At 43.8% G+C, this 14,300-nt stretch overlaps 1 non-coding gene across 1 annotated transcript; it reads right to left on the bottom strand.

Moving 5' to 3' along the window:
- Positions 1–2,451: 2,451 nt before the first annotated feature.
- Positions 2,452–2,523, bottom strand: TRNAH-GUG (transfer RNA histidin (anticodon GUG)). The gene has a single exon. It is a non-coding gene; the product is annotated as a tRNA-His (tRNA).
- Between the last annotated feature and the right edge of the window lie 11,777 nt (positions 2,524–14,300).

The raw sequence follows: 14,300 nt of genomic DNA, 5'->3' as shown, positions 1-14,300 counted from the left end.
GATAAAGAAGCAAAGAGAGAAAAGTCCTAGGATGAAGTCAACTGTCCAAAAAGTGGTAATGAAAATGGGCACTGCAGCAAACTGAGGCAGCCTGGAGGCTCATAGAGGCAGACCCTGTGGGGTGAGGAAGAAAAAGTGAGAAGTCATCCTGGCCCCCAGCAGCAGCAATACTGCCTCAAGTTGAAACCTAAGACACAGGAAGATGCTACAGATATGAGGTCTATCCAATAAATGTGTCTCAATGACAATCACTTCCCCAAGCTCCTTGCTTGCAAATCTATGCTGGAAAGTTCTTTTGTAAAACTTCCTTTTCTTCCTGGGCTATCAGATCTGGATCAGATCAGCAGGCATTAACATGGAGTGGCCTGCAGCTCACTCACCTGCACATCATGGTTCATTGGCTTGTGTGCTTCAGGAAGAAATCCTTTTGGCACTTTGCTGCAATGCATGGTTTGTACAGCTGTCGGATGATTCAGCTTCCATTCAGCTGCAATTGATCACAGAGTGGTTGCAGGCTGACACCAAACATTGCAGCCTGGTGGTTAGCTGCTCCCCACAAAACAGTTCTGCCAGCTGTGGGGGAATACAACCTGCAGGTGTCGAGGAGGAGATTGTGAGTAAGGGCCCTTGTGCTGAGCAGAGCTGGAAGATTTCCTGAAGATTTTAGTGTTTTGGGGGAACTGGAATGGAAATCTCCCAGCTTTCAGAGAAGGATGGAGGGGAAGGAGGAGAAGCACCCTGATCACGAAGTTACAGTGCATGGAAGCAGTGAGATATTTCAGCAGCAAACAGCACTCGCAGACAGGAAAGGATCCCTCTGTGTGAACGTGCTGAGCAATAGCTATTCTGGGTTCTGCTGTGGAAAAAAAAAATATTCAGTGAAGAAATGAGGAAAGACATTTGAGAAGACAGTATGCATTCTCTAGGCATAGTGCTATGCACACAAGTGGTACAAATGCATGAAAAGCTGATGGGTAAAGCCATGGCACTAAGAGATGGAGACTGTTGATGCTGGGAGCAGGGGCTAGAAAAGAGAGAGAAAGGGAGTTATCCAGTCCTGTCCTCTCACCCCCAAGCACTAGCAGCCCAGGAAGTGATTTGCTCTTTCTTTAAACTGAGTTTCTGATTTAGAGCTGACCTTTATATATATAAGGAGAGGATGCTGCAGTATAAACATTGTCAGTAACAAGAGCTATTCCTTTACGTTTCAGAATGGGCTGCTTCAGAAATCTCAGCTGTGAAGTCTGATCACGAGGAGCAGCTCAGAGAGCCTCTGCAAACCCACTGATCTGGGGGAGGTTGGAGATGAGAACAACCACCAGCCATCAGATGAGGCTGTGACAGCCGAGCTCTGGGCTTTGTTTTCCCTCTCCAAGAAGCATAGTAGCTTTCCATGTGCTTTCCCAAGCCACGTGGAAACCCACACAAAAACCATGCACATCTTCATGGTTAGATCCACCCTGAGCTCAGAGAGCACCCTGAGGTTCAGGGCCATCCCACCAGCCTCTGGGCTATCAGGAGACATCCATGTGTCCCTGCTCCCCGCACAGCTCTCTTGTGCACTGCAGACATTCCATGGCTGGTGTTGCAATCAGCAATTACCAAAACAGATCCTGCAAAGTCGCCAGGGAGGTTGTTCATCTGCATGCATTAACTGAAGGGCAATCCAGTCTGCTTGGGAGTCAGACTTTCCCCAGCAAAGCTGTGTAAATAGAACTCCAAAGCATTCATAGACGTGCTGGGAAGTTTCCTCTGAGCCAAACAATATTTTTAATTCGTTGATAGCATTTTAATTTTCTCATGATGAAGAACCTCTAAAGGCAACCGCATTGGAGAGGGAGAAAGGGTCAAGAGGCAATTAAGAAAGGAAGATCTTGCTTTTCACTGCTAGGAAAAACAGTTAATTAGATGAAACAAGCTAAAAAGAGAGAGAGAAGAGCTGAACTGTAATTTGGAAAATTTAAAAAGCTTTCTATCAAATAAATTGATTAGCACACTAATCATAATCAGGACTCTTGGATTAACAGTTAATTTGGGGAATCAATTAATAGCAGCATTTTTCAAATCACGGCTGCCTCCGGAGCACAGGGAATTCACTGCGGTGTGTTTTTAGAGATAACAGATGCTGGATTAGGGCTGCGCAGTGATTCTCTGACAGTGTAACAACTCTGTTGTACCCCACTTCCAGGACTGTATTTTGAGATATTTGTGTGTGTTGGCTGAGCTGTTGTAAGTAAGTCCTTCCTCAAAGCCTCCGTGCTTTCTCAAATCATTTACATTGGAGCGCAAACTTTACTCACAACTTTTTTGCTCCCTCTGCTCGGCTTGAGGGCTCGTGTAATTTTCTCCTCCCTCCAGCAGCTGCGAAATAGTAGATGCCAGAGTATGACAGAGTTAAATCAGAAGGGACCCACCACCCAAAATTCAAGCCATGTTGAGGGGGAGTGTTCCTGCCGTGACTCGGATTCGAACCGAGGTTGCTGCGGCCACAACGCAGAGTACTGACCACTATACGATCACGGCTGTGCTGTGCTTGGTGCCACTGCTGAGCACGGTTATATCCGCCAGGATCTGAAACTGCTGCTGTCCTGGCATTACCTTGTTGGAGTGCCCAGCTGCATGTTTTGTGTTCTGTTCCTCATGGGAGCTGAGATTCAGCAGCAGGCACAGATGGATCCGAGTTAAATCCCACTTTGCAACCTTTGCTTGAGTTCCCCAGCACAGCAGCTTTCGTAACTTTCCTTCCAATACTTGAAGGGAGTGTTTAAACAGGAGGGGGGATGGCTGATTACGAGGGTGGATTGTGATAGAACAGGGGGGAATGGCTTTAAGCTGAAACAGGGGAGGTTTAGGTTGGATATGAGGAGGAAGTTTTTCCCCCAGAGGGTGGTGAGGCACTGGAACAGGTTGCCCAAGGAGGCTGTGGATGCCCCATCCCTGCAGGCATTCAAGGCCAGGCTGGATGTGGCTCTGGGCAGCCTGGGCTGCTGGTTGGCGACCTGCAAACAGCAGGGGGTTGGAACCAGATGAGCACTGTGGTCCTTTGCTACTAGGATTCTATAAGTCTTCAATCCCGAATGAGAAAAGCTGTTTGGAAGGCAGTTTCTCAAAATACTGTCTCACAGCTCTCATTTTAGAATTGTCTAGTTCAAATCGCTCCCTCTATGCGTGGTACAGAAGGAATTTTGCTGTGCAAGCTGTTCAGATTCACATGCCTTTCTTTCTAGTGATGAACCACCACACTGGAGGGTCTCTTTCACACTTAGGACCAAAAATATTACAGAAACTCACGGCGAAGTGTATGTTCAAGTAAAGATGATGGCTTCTCTAGTATCTGTGTAAGTATGCCTTAAAAATGCTCATTAAAACTGATTTTTCTGTCCAATTTTATAAACAATGAAAATATATGAAATATGTATCTCCTTTGAGTAGCCCTTTTCCCTCCCCCATACTAATATCTGTAATAAAATCAGTGCAATTAAATGAGAAATAGTAAGAAACTATTGTTTACAATATTCATAATAAGGGAATAGAAGGAGTCATATACAGCATGTTCAGAAAAGGTAAGACATTTATATATATACCTACCTTGAAAATTGTGGCTTATGAATGATGAAATTACTGGTAATGGGAGAGATATAATCTGTGTGCTATGGTATGTTTAGGTCTCTAACTCCACTGACATGAGAGGAAGGGTGTGTGATAAGGAAGAGGCAGAGGCATGTAGAATGAAACCTTTCTGGAGAAGAGAAAGCTGTGGGGTGACCTCATTGCAGCCTTCAGTACCTAAAGGGAGCCAACAAACAGGAGGGGAGTCAGCTCTTGGAAAGGGTAGATAACAGCAGAACAAGGGGAAATGGTTTGAAGTTGAGGGAGGGCAGATTTAGATTGGACGTCAGGGGGAAGTTGTTTGCTGTGAGAGTGGTGAGGTGCTGGAACAGCTGCCCAGAGAGGCTGTGGATGCCCCGTCCATCCCTGGAGGTGTTCAAGGCCAGGTTGGATGGGGCCCTGGGCAGCCTGGGCTGCTCTGAAATGTGGAGGTTGATGGCCCTGCATGTGGTGGAGGGGTTGGAGCTTCATGATCCTTGAGGTCCTTCCCAACCCAGGCCATTCTGTGATTCTGGGATTGTATGAAAGTTGCATGCAAGTGTGCAGCTGAGTACAGATGGTAGGGTCACTCATACCCATTAGAAGCCCAACTTTTGAGAAGAACAGTCTAAATTTAGTGGCCTATCTCAGGATGGACAGAAATATTCACAAGGGCTCCAAAAGTAATGCCTCCTGTCATGGTATGTTGGTCCAAACGCTGGAGGTGGATGTTGGTGGGATGGCAGGAGAGGTCAAAGCTTCCCACCAATATTCCATGACATGTTGACAGGTGGTAGCAGAGGGGCAGTCTGACAGAATGAAGTCTGACACTGGAGTGCAGAGGAAGCAAAGGTGTGGAACTGATTTACTTCATGCAGAAAAAATTGCGCCCATTGGCATTCATTGATGCTTGCTGAATGCTTATGGAGACCAAAAAGTAGATTTGAGCACGCTGAGGTGGTGGGTAGCACATTTCAGCAGTGGCAACAGTGACGTGAAAGACAAGCCTGACACTCAAGGTTAGGCTGGATGGATCTCTGATAACCTGATGAGCTGTGCGTGTTCTGGTTCATTGCAGGGGAGTTGGACTGGATTGGACACTTAAAGGTCCCTTCTCACTCAAATGATTCTATAACTACGTCAACATAATCATTTAACTTATTCTTAGATTGTGTTTTTGAGTCAAGGGCTTGCTGCATCAGGACTACAGGGAGGATTCTGGATCCCATTCTGCTGTGAGAAAAAATGACACCTGAGTCACAGGGTCAATGATGGATTACTGTTTGCCTTTGCCAACACGCCAGGTTGTTTACTTAATCTGTGTACGATGGGAGATTCTTATCCCAATTATGTATCCACTGTTTGTCTTTAGATTTATCATAACAGCTTGCTTAAACAAAGACAAACAAAACACTGTTACACTGTGATGTATTGTTCTTGATAAACGATATAATGTTCCTAATTCAGAACTTGAATGTTTTAATTCTGCTCTCCTAACTTTTCGTTAGGCAGAAATTCTTCACTCAGAGGCAGTGAGGCCCTGGCACTGCCCAGAGCTGTGGATGCCCCATCCATGGAGGTTCCTGAAGCCATGGATGTGGTGCTGGGCAGCCTGAGCTGGGGGGCACCCAGCCCACAGCAGGGGATTGGAACTGGATGATCTTTGAGGTTCCATTCCAACCAAAGCCTGATTCTACGATTCACTGATTCTATGACTGCTGTGGCTGTGGACCTGCCATCGTCCCACAGCCTGGTTTTCTGCAGGAGACAATGAGCATCCGTCCAGATTTTCCATGAGACCTAATAGCTCTGAGATCAAATCAGAGTCATTTGATATCAGAAATTCTGTCTTGATTTTAATCTATTCACCACTTTATCGCATAATTTTTTCCAAAAGGCGACCGTCCACTTAATCAGATTTATGTTCCTTCTGTCTCCTTAGAATATGTATAACGTCCATTTAAAAAGAAAAATAATCGTCTTTCATTTTCTTTTCAGTTGAAAACCCCTCTGTAATATTAGATATGTTTTCTTAAAATGTTGTAAAAAGGATTAAAGTCTGACTCCTCTGATGAGAATCAAGATGAAATTCTCTCATACTGTCTGTGGTTAAAAAAGGGGCATGAATTGATGGATACTTGGAAATAGAGACAACAGGAAGGAAGATGCTTTATAGAGTCATTGAATGGCCTGGGTTGAAAAAGACCACAATGATCATCTAATTCCAACCCCCTGCTATGTGCAGGGTCGCCAACCAGCAGACCAGGCTGCCCAGAGCCACACAGAATGAGTGTGAATTCTGCAGTGTAAAAACCTGCCTGTATTTCCATGGATCTGTGTACTCAGTGATGGAGTCTGATGGTGAGCACAGGGTGCTACATCGTCCCCACTGTGTTTCTCACTGTCCTTGGCTGGTCTCATGAACTACTGTGGTTTAAGAAAGCATTATCACATCTCCAAGTTACCAGCAATGACACTAGAAGAAATTTGGTGTTGGCATTCAAGCTGGACCGAAGCTTTATATTATCCTGTCCTGCAGAATTTGGGGCCTTTCATCCCCAGGGCATCTTGTACTCAGTGATCTTTTTTTCTACTGCCATTGTAGTAAATGAAGCCACAAACACCTGCTTATTATTAAGAGCAATAACGGTGATGACGGCTATGGTTTAAAATAGTCCACCTTTATCCTTCACAACTGCCACTGTCCAGCTGGCTGAGTCTCTACACTGTTTTTGTAGTGGCAAATTACACGGTGACTTCCCCACTGCTTCTCCCAAACATGTCTTTATGTGGGACTTAAACAAAAATCCACTATTAATTAATGTTAATATTCAACATTTATCCTTAGTTCTATTGTTTGGGCTTGGTCTTTCCTTTTAAATTCCACTTTAGTATTGATTCAGGAAGATACTTAGGATTGCTTTATAATAGTATGGATATGAATTGACTACACTCTTACATGTAAAATAAATGGTGGAGCAAAACTGGGCTTTTGTTTCAGATTTGTGCAGCAATGTGTAATGTATTCAGCTGCCCTCACTTAAATATTATTTCTGAATTTTGCCCCGAGCTGAATTAATTCTCAAATAGAATATTTTTCAAAGTTTCCCATGTCATGTCAGCAGCTCTTTAAATGCACATTTTTTATATATGTGCATTAGTTTCTTGATTATGAAAAAGTGTTATTAAATATGTAATAAAATATTTACGCAGTATGACTTTAAAGCTAAGAATATTAGATCACAAGAGATTACTCTAATTGAAATAGTCTGCATGTGAAGCTGGAGTCTAATCTAAGCTGCCTAGCCTACTCAAAACTTAAACGAGTAATATATGGGTGACACCTGATCTGCATTGCTCTTCAAATACAAGCAGTTGCAATATTATTAATTCTTTATTAAATTGAAAATCAAATAAGCCATTTCCATTCAGTGAACACTGCCATCTGCGTGACTTGGTTATTTATAGAGTTTATATAATGTGATTGGTAAATAAAGTGAGCACATATGCAAATGTGCATAAACACACACATACATTCATATGTTGCGTATCTTTTTTATTATCAAGGTCAAAATTTGGTGAGATGCTTTAACGACTGCTTAGAATAAGACCTTGAATTCATGCCTCTCTTTAAGCAATAGGAGTAGAGGGAATGGCCTTATGTTGCACTGGGGGAGGGTCAGGTTGGATATTAGGAAAGATTTATTCTCCAGAAGAGTGGTCAAGCACTGGCACAGGCTGCCCTGGAGGTGTGCAAGAATCATTTAGATGTTGTGTTAAGGGATGTGGTTTAGTGGGGAAATATTGGTGGTATATTGATGGTAGGACTGGATGATCTTAGAGGTCTTTTCCAACCTTGGCTATTCTAAAAGTGCATTCCTAGTCCCATTGTGGTTTGACATCACCCATTTATTTGGGAACATGCAGTTCAGACTGCACATACCACATAGTGATTACTGGTGATCCATCAGCCAATGCTTTCAAAGAGAGAAAAAACGCAAAAACCAAACCAAAAATGTCCATTCACCTGGGAAGCTCAATTTCTGAATCTTAATTAAAACAACAGCAACAACAACAACAACAAGAAAAGGGTTCGTTGTGCCTATCCTGGACTCAGGAGAGCCTTCCTGCCCACCTGGAAGGGACAGGCACTGGTCTTTGGACAGAGCTATGGATGGGGAGCACTGGTCAGCATCATGAGTTTGGCCAGGGGAACAAACGCTTTAAAGCTTACAAAAGATTTGATGGATGAAGTTTTCTGTCCTTTTTTTGTTACACACATGGGACCTTTTCATCCATTGACATCAATCAGATTAGACCCATCTCAAAAGAAGAGGCACAGATTTACAGTAGCCTAAAATGTCTTGGACACATCAACCAAAGCCAAGCCACCACCAGGATCAAAAGCAGATTGTTGACTCCATCCCCTTCCAAGCCAAACCACCACCAGGATCAAAAGCAGATTGTTGACTCCATCCCCTTCCCCCCACTTCCTCATCACCAGCCACTTTATAGCCCTGCATGCATCAAAATGGTGCCATCTGCTATTATTTAACCTGTAGCTGTATTGTTAACATGGATATCTGGGATGGGACTCAACTGTAAAAAAATGTGGATCCCTTCAAAAGCCGTGGGCATTTTTGGTGGTCTCTCATCATCCAAAGGCGTGGTGAATTGTCTCCCCAGGGCAATTCTGTCACTGCTCTGAGCACAAGGAGAGCTGAGTGCAACTGGCATGGAGATGTGCAGTGGTGGGCAAAGAACCCTTCTCCAACTACCTGGGATGTCTCCGCTTTAATCCACATTGAACAGTCCTGTTTCAACTTCTGAATAATATATTCTGACAGTAAAGCATAGTTGTCAGATGTTTTGGAATGAATATCTGCTCCAGCTGGCATCAAAAACTGTAAAGCAATGTAGCCTTTGAGCCAAAAAGGAAGGATAATGTTTTCAGGAAAAAGAATACAAGGATGAAGGTTCCATAAAGATGAGTTACGGTCTCTGGTGACACCTGAAACGAACGAGCAGAGTGATAGCATTGTTAAAATGCGAGCGCACAACACACAAAATCACTTGGATCTGAAACAGGGCTCTGCATTTCCACGGCAGAGCACAATGAACAGAGCCCAGTGACAATGTTTCTATTAATACGAGAGGACTTCTAAGCAACAATCAGGGAGTTTTATCAGCTCGCTGTCAAAGCAAAAAGCAATTGGAATATGTGCTCCAAGGGCTCAAACCACATGGTTGATATTAGCTCATGCAAAGGCTCAGGTGGAATAGTTCTACGCACCGAGAGGCATTTTGGAAATGTCTTTTGTAAGGTTTCCAGGCTTCTCGGTTCATTTTGAATACAATACGTGGTGGCAGTTTTGGTGTAAGAATTATTAATAACGAAATCTTTCTCAGTTTTGATCAAAGGAAGAATATTCCACTTTTTGATCAGTCGCTTTCAAAAGTCTCTGAAATCCCAAATCATACCTAAAGAGTTGACGTTTGAGGAAAATCTTCAGATGAATCACCAAGGGGGGACCAAAATCCAGTGATCTTACAATGTTATCCTGCAGGTACTGAATACAAGCCATGTAATCTGTCTCTTTGGTTCAAGAAAGAACCATCCTTAGCCATTTTCTGACAGATATACAGCTAACTGGTGCTCCAAGACCTTCAGGGTATGTGAGAACATCCACCAGCCCACCCACCACTCCATGACCCTTTACACCAAGAAGTTTCTCTCAGCACATAGCCTAAATCATCCTTGCAACATCAGGAAACCATTTATTCTTGCTAAAATCTTCCAGGGAATAGAAAAGTCATAGAATCATAGAACCACAAAATATCCTGAGTTGGAAGGGACTCACAAGGACTATTGAGTCCAATCCCTGCCCCCACACAGCACCACCCAAACCCTATGTTAGAGTGGTGTTGGATGGGGCTCTGGACAACATGGTCTAGTATTAAATGAGAAGGTTGGTGGCCCTGCCTGTGGCAGGGGGTTGGAGATTCATGATCCTTGACGTCCCTTCCAACTGAAGCCATTCTATGATTCTATGATTCTATGTCCCAACACTCCTTGAGCTCCAGCACTCAGGGCTTTGCCCACCACCCTCTGAGGCACAGCCTTGCCCTGATATACAACCTGATGTGAACACTCCTTTTTCTCTACAGTTGTTTTTTTTAATCATGGAAATACACCAAATTTCAGTCAGATTGAGGCCAGGCTCAAGGAGCTTCAGCAACTCTGTGTGTTGGAGCAACATGTACACAAGTATCACTGCTGTGCCTGGCACGTCTGTAAGTTGCCCTGCACTCTGTGCTGGTGCTTTCCCTGCACCAGGACGTTGGGCAATGATTCATGGGATCAGAAAAAGCTAAAATACCAAACCAAATGCACTGGAAAGATAAAATCAAATCTGAGCATACTGGCAGTGTTTCCTTTCCTCGGAAATCTTTTCATTTGATTCACCCCGTAGTAGAAGCAGCGCTATTTTCTAATAAATAACTCTTATTGACATCTTTGTACCTGCATTCTTTAGAAAATTTCTGAGATGAAATGTGTCATATCCAGCATGTGGTTTAGCTACCAGACCCTGTTATCAATTTACAGTGCAGAGAAGCAAAGTAGAAATGCTTAATACTGCTGACACACATCTGCTTTTTAAGCAATGTGAGCTCGTTTTCCAAAGTGGGACTTGCTGTCTCTCAAAGATTTGAGGAACCAGTGATTTAGGTGGAAGCAATAAACATTCAGGAGTTTCCAAAGGTATTCTGTTCACTAAGTGTTTTGGAGGAAACATGAAAATTGCCCTTCTCAAAAGCCTTTTTTAGCACTTTTTTTTTTTTTTTTTCCTTTAGAAGCTTTTTTGCCAATATGCTTCATGAAATATACAACTTTCACACGGATTAGGGTGCTACGTGTATCTGCATTATGGGAAAGCCTTACAAGAAGCACCTGTGTAAAGCAGAGCTAAGGTTTTCCTGCTATTAACTCCAGCAGAAATGTTGCAGATTTGCTCCTGACTGCTGATGTGATTTAAATGACCAAAGTCTGAGCAAAGCTGTGAAAGGGCACAAAGTCCTCCCTGGGCTGATTTCCCTGCCTTTAGGGGGGAGCTGTGAGCTGCTGGCCCTGCCTGAGATGTGCTGAGCCAACTGCTTCCTCTCTCCTCCTTGCAAATAGCCACAGCAGAAATACAGGTGCATTTGAGTGCAGATGCTGAGCTTGTTGCTCCATAACTTTGCTTTCAAAGAATGGACCAGATTTTGATTTGTTACAGCTCTTTCTTTCAGCTGCAATGGCATTCCACCTCTCCTGGCTGTGTAGGGAAGATTATATTTAAAAAATGCATTGATGCAATGGCTCCTGCATGCTACCTAAAGTCAGCCAAGTGGTCCTGAGTCTTCCTTCCCACACTGAACTAACTTCTGTCCACAGGGACAACACACTGCTCAATCATGGGGCTGCCTATGCCCCACCACTGCCTGCCTAAGCAGGATCTGCTCTGCAGACTAAGGGATGGTTTCATTGTGCGCCCATTAAATCCAGCCAAAGCACCATTTCAGCAGTTACAAAAGATGCAGCTTTATCCATTGCCAGAACTTTTATCCCCAGGTCTTGTCTTAGACGTAGTCCCATTTGTGTGAAAGCCCAACCACCTGAGATAAGCAGGGTGCTGTTACAGATCGTTTCTTGAGTGCAGTGGCAGGAATTGAGGTTAAATGCAGAGCCATTCCCAACAGCACTGCGTGTTGAACAAATAACTCAGCAGTGCAATATTAGTAGACATCTCTGCAGAAGAGAGGTAGAAATTAATGTCACCTCCATTTGCTGACAGATAATGAGGGCAGACAGAAAATAAGTGACTTGCTAGAGGTCACATGGGTGGCAAACTTATTGCACTTGCTTTGTTTTTCAGGTCAATGCCATACCAAAAGCTTGTTCTTTGACTGAGAACCTTCTTTTTCATCTTACCTGGAGTGAGGGCAGGATCAATGCAGCATAAGAAATCTCTGTTTTGTTCGTGCTCCATCTAACAAAATTACAGTGACTTGGAAGATGGTGAGAAATAGGGTGGTGACAAGGGTATCAGATGAGTACGTGCCACCAGTGGTGACAGAGACCCTGCAGGGAAGATCCTCTGTCACCTCCCTCCAATTGGTCTGCAGGCACTTGAAAATGCTGAGCACAGATTTCACTCTTGTAAAGCTTTTGGAGATCACTGAGAAGAGAAATTTTGGTCTTTGCTCGAAAATAAATATGAATTTCTAAATATAACCCCTACAGAGATTTTCATTCAGCATTTAGCAGTTAAATCAGGTTTTATGAAGCTCTCTTTTAAAATGGTAAATAAAAGAATTCATAACTATTTTTATAGGCTTAAAGAATATGGATCAGAGATGTGGGATGTGTGCATACCATATTAGCATGCTGTGGTATTCTTATCTTCTTGCTGTTTAAATATTTAGGCATTGTTTGCTTCTATACTTGCTGTAGGATATTGAATCATCTATTCCACATTAACTTTTATGTAGCAATATTCCTGAAGCACAGAAGGCTTTCATCTAAATATATATATATATATACATTGATAACTAAGCTTCTTTTCATAAGTTATATTAAATCAAAGGCATTTTGTGATAGCATTAATGATTGTGCCTAGCCCAGATTAGGTAAGAATTATAGCAAATCCTGCTATTCATATTGTCAAATGTGAGAATTTATTCACCCTTCTTTATATCTCCCTCTCAAAAACAACGAAGGAAAATAACAATTCCCAGGACTGTAACTTTCACTTCTATATATCTGGAGGTGCTTAAGGGCAGGCTGGATGGGGCCCTGGGCAGACTGAGCTGGTGGGAGGTGTCCCTGTCCATGGCAGGGGTCAAAACCAGATGGGCTTTAAGGTCCCTTCCAACCCCAACCATCCTCTGATTCTATGATATGGTTTTATAAGTAAGCTAAAAACTACTTTGCAGCAGGTCTGTTATGGACCAAAGGGTCACTTCTGAAGAGAGATGGCAGGGAGTCCCAGACCTTCTAACACATCAATCTAAGATGTGTATAGAAGAAGGTCTCTGGTCTTCCTGTCAAGCTTGGTTGTTTTCATATAAGGGTATCTTAACTGCCCTTGTGCATGCTGAGTGCTTTCAGGCTAGATTTCACATATTTCATTCAAAAATCATTGCACTGTATTTCGTTTTCAAAGGCATGGCAGTTTGGGGGTGTGGGGGAAGGTTGTTTGTTGGGGGACTAGATATCCGAATAAATAATAATAACAACAATAGTAATTTTCAGTTAAAGCATGCTGTTTTACTATGTTTTCCTCGTGGGATCTGTGACTGCACTAATGCACAGTGCTAACGGCCTCAGAGGGAGCCTTCCATGATGCATGGCCTCTCACCTAGGAGATTCAGGCTCTGCACTAGAATGCAGTGTGTAGGCCACACACGCCAACGTTCACATATTTGAGTCAAATTGCTTGACTCAAATAAATGCTGCATGCAGGTGAGGGAGTCCCTCACTCAGGGCAAGATCTAGGTCTTTGCTGTCATCCCACAACAAGTCCCACACGCCAAGGTGACGATCCCTCAGTCCCAAAATTTGATCCAGCATTGTCTGCTCTTCATGGATGCCACGGGCCCATGGGGTTGAGGCCCTTGGGACAGCCCCTGAAGTGGCAGCAGATGGGGTGGTTCATCTTCCAGGTCCTTCATTTGGGTCCCTGTCCCCTGTTTTGGTGCTCCTGTGCTGCTCTGGGCCTGTGATGATGGACCTGGTAGGCTGGTGGGCCTGAGGGCAGCTGTGCATGGTAGCAGTTGGTTGGGGTACCCCTACTGTTTTTCTCTTCTCCTCAAAAGGTCCATAGATGAGCTTTTTACCACATAACCCGATAAAAAATATTTTCCTTCCTGCTTTTTTTTTCTTTTTTTTCTGAATACTGCCACTTTGTTTGGCACCTAACTTACTGAGCTCAAACTAGCACTGAATAAATTACTGGGAAAGATGTATTCTGCCCCGAAGTGCTTATAGTGTAGGAAATCAGTGTCTGCTTTCTCTTTGTTAGCACGGAGAGATGATGAAGTATTAAATTTGATGCACCAATTTGACCGCGGAAGGGCGAACTGGCAGAAGGTTGCAAGTGTGAGGGGAGGGGGTGAAACCATTTTCTGGGAGATTTTTTTTTCTCTGGCTGCAGCATGCCTTGAGCAGCTCTGATCACAGAAGTAGTGCAGAATTGTCTCAGCTCAGCCCAGGGGGCTGCTACATGCGCCAGTCAAGCTTGTCTAATTAGACCCGTACATTACATTTCCATCCAGCAAACACTCCCCCACTGCTGCAGTGCAGTCTGTAAGGCTGCTGCTCTTCCACTTGAATGCTCACCAGCCCTGTGCAGGCCGTGCTGTGGGATTCTCTCCAGCAGGAGGACAAAGGCAGGCAAGCAAGGCTGCTCACCTCTCCATTGGCCATAGCAAGATGAGGACGTCATTTCAATGGCACCAGTGGGTTATGCGGGAGTGGAACAGATATATTTTGTCCTGGGCACTTGAAGTCTTCACTTTCATCTGGTTGAGGCAGAGTGAAAGGACTCCTTCAGGGACCACATAAGGTCCCTTGAAGCAGTGAGTCACCAAGATCACAAATAAGTCGTATTGTATGCTACAGATTTGCTTTTACTGATGGTGTCACTGAGAAGCTGCTCCAAAACTGTGCT

Source organism: Phasianus colchicus, chromosome 5 (assembly GCF_987193195.1).
Source record: "Phasianus colchicus chromosome 5, bPhaCol1.hap1.1, whole genome shotgun sequence".
In the NCBI taxonomy this organism is placed as follows: domain Eukaryota; kingdom Metazoa; phylum Chordata; class Aves; order Galliformes; family Phasianidae; genus Phasianus; species Phasianus colchicus.
The sequence above is the reverse complement of the archived record's forward strand: the minus strand, read 5'-3'. Positions and strand labels throughout refer to the sequence as shown.